Source organism: Triticum aestivum, chromosome 2A (genome assembly GCF_018294505.1).
Source record: "Triticum aestivum cultivar Chinese Spring chromosome 2A, IWGSC CS RefSeq v2.1, whole genome shotgun sequence".
In the NCBI taxonomy this organism is placed as follows: domain Eukaryota; kingdom Viridiplantae; phylum Streptophyta; class Magnoliopsida; order Poales; family Poaceae; genus Triticum; species Triticum aestivum.
Window position 1 is genome coordinate 511,513,602 of NC_057797.1, and position 2,325 is coordinate 511,515,926.

At 42.4% G+C, this 2,325-nt stretch overlaps 1 long non-coding RNA gene across 1 annotated transcript in view; it reads right to left on the reverse strand.

Annotated features, from left to right (window-relative positions):
• The window catches only part of LOC123189155 (uncharacterized), a 4,293-nt gene extending 4,099 nt beyond the window's left edge, over positions 1-194 (reverse strand). The window contains exon 1 of the long non-coding RNA XR_006495605.1: positions 56-194. This is a non-coding gene — a long non-coding RNA (uncharacterized lncRNA). The remainder of the gene's footprint in view (positions 1-55) is intronic.
• Positions 195-2,325: the final 2,131 nt, after the last annotated feature.

Genomic DNA, 2,325 nt, shown 5'->3' on the forward strand with positions numbered 1-2,325 from the left:
GAGAGAGAGAGAGAGAGAGAGAGAAAGAGAGAAGGCAGGGGGGCGGCGGCATGACCTGGGTGGTCGCCGGCAGCGGCGCCGGTCGCCGGACGACGCGCGAGGGAGGCCGGGGAGGAGGAGCTCGGGGTCGGCGCTCTGCGGGCGTTGGTGGCGGCGGCGGCGGCGCTCGGGCCTGGGCGGGCCAGATCTGGGCTCGAAACGTTTTTTCACTTTAAAAAGGATCACGGGTAAATTTCACAGAAACAGGGGGACTTTTTTGCAAAAACGCCGACGACGGACGACCTGAGCCAAACGCTGGTTTATTATTATATATATATATATAGGCAAAGATAAAAATATATCAATATATGTGTTGTACCGTGTTAAATCCTTTTAAGAAGGAGAACGTTTTCAGAGTTTCATGAGAATCAAATTATTGTTTAGGATTGTGACATGAACCTTAGAACAAGTTCATTGTGGATAAAGTGCACTTTTGGTATGAATCGAGTCTATTTCTTTTGAAGAAATACATTATAATCATAACAGATGCTTACATACAGACACGCATACTCATCTTTATAAACACACGTATTTATAGATTATCCATATGAGCATTTTTTTGAGAGAATCTTGAGATTGACATAGTCATCTTAGACGCCTTGTAGTTGACGCTCATGCTATACCGCTTAAAAAGTAAGGCTGAAAAGTCTATAATACATCTTGAAAAATGCGATTACATGTGTTAAATTTAAAACTTGAACTAGGTTCCAACACAAAAAATCTAATTATGTGAGTTATGCTCAGTAGCCTAGAATTGAAAAGTTTATATTAGACATAGGACGAAGAGTATATTGATGACACGACTGGACTCATACATTTCAATCACTGGATTAGAATTTACCAAACCTCCGTTACAAAAGAAGTATGACTAAACAAATTCATATTTTTGATGTGACTAAAAAAATTCTTTACTACAGAGTATTCAATAAATTTGTGGGTCTTTTTTTTCTAACTTGTGACATGGGCTAATTTTCTCTATGACCATTTATTGATCTCTATCAGGTATTGCTTGATTTTATTTAATAAATTACAAGGATGAAATTTAAATCCTTTTCTTTTGCGAAAATATCAAAGGTCATATATCAAGTAGCACATACCCTTGTGAAAACACTACTACAAAAATTTAAAAACTACAAACCAAGTCATCGTGGTGCCGAAGCCTTCTTCCTCTGACATCCAACATCGAGGTGTTGTGAGCAAAAGTTTGATGCTGACTGGACCTCTATCTCAGCTGATAAACTTGTTGAAAACTAGGAGCTTGGAGAAGCAACAGTCGAGATGCCATCGATGTAGACCAGAACACGCCCGCGACCTATCTGCAAAGCAAAGCCCCATAGAAAAAAAAATGCCAAAGAGGGCCTACAGAACACCCTAGATCTGGCCAGACCGGAAAACAAACCTTACAGACTCTTCGAGGAAGCCGAGATTGGCCAAACTTTGTTGGTCGGAAATAAACACTAAAGTATTACAAGCAAACCTTTGGGACCCAGCTACCTGGCGTTGTTAATGAAATTGATACCTGATTTTTTTAGACGATTTTGTGAAACTTTTGGGAACATAATAACGTTATTTTCTTTATCTAAAGCGGTATGATAGCTACCTCTAAAGATATATGTCGTCTATATGCACCCTTTCCCCTAATTTTTTATATTAATACTAAAGTGAATTACATGAAAGCCACTTCTAAAAACACTTTGGATCCACCTACACGGCTTGTTCCACAAATAAACTCAAAGTAGCTTAGGTCCTCTTCACATAGATAATGCCCATCAGTTATGCCCGTTGGCATATCGTTTTCTTCGAGTGGTGGTCGCCTGACATGGATGCTACTGTTGGGTTTCGTAGTAATTTCCAAAATTTTCCTACGCGCACACAGGATCATGTGATGCATAGCAACGAGGGGAGAGTGTTGTCTACGTACCCAACGCAGACCGACTGCGGAAGCGATGACATGACGTAGAGGAAGTAGTCGTACGTCTTCACGATCCAACCGATCAAGCACCGAAACTACGGCACCTCCGAGTTCGAGCACACGTTCAGCCCGATGACGATCCCCGGACTCCGATCCAGCAAAGTGTCGGGGAAGAGTTTCGTCAGCACGACGGCGTGGTGACGATCTTGATGAACTACAGCAGCAGGGCTTCGCCTAAACTCCGCTACAGTATTATCGAGGAATATGGTGGCAGGGGGCACCGCACACGGCTAAGGAATCGATCACGTGGATCAACTTGTGTCAACTTGTGTGTTTAGAGGTGCCCCTGCCTCCGTATATAAAGGATGGAGGAG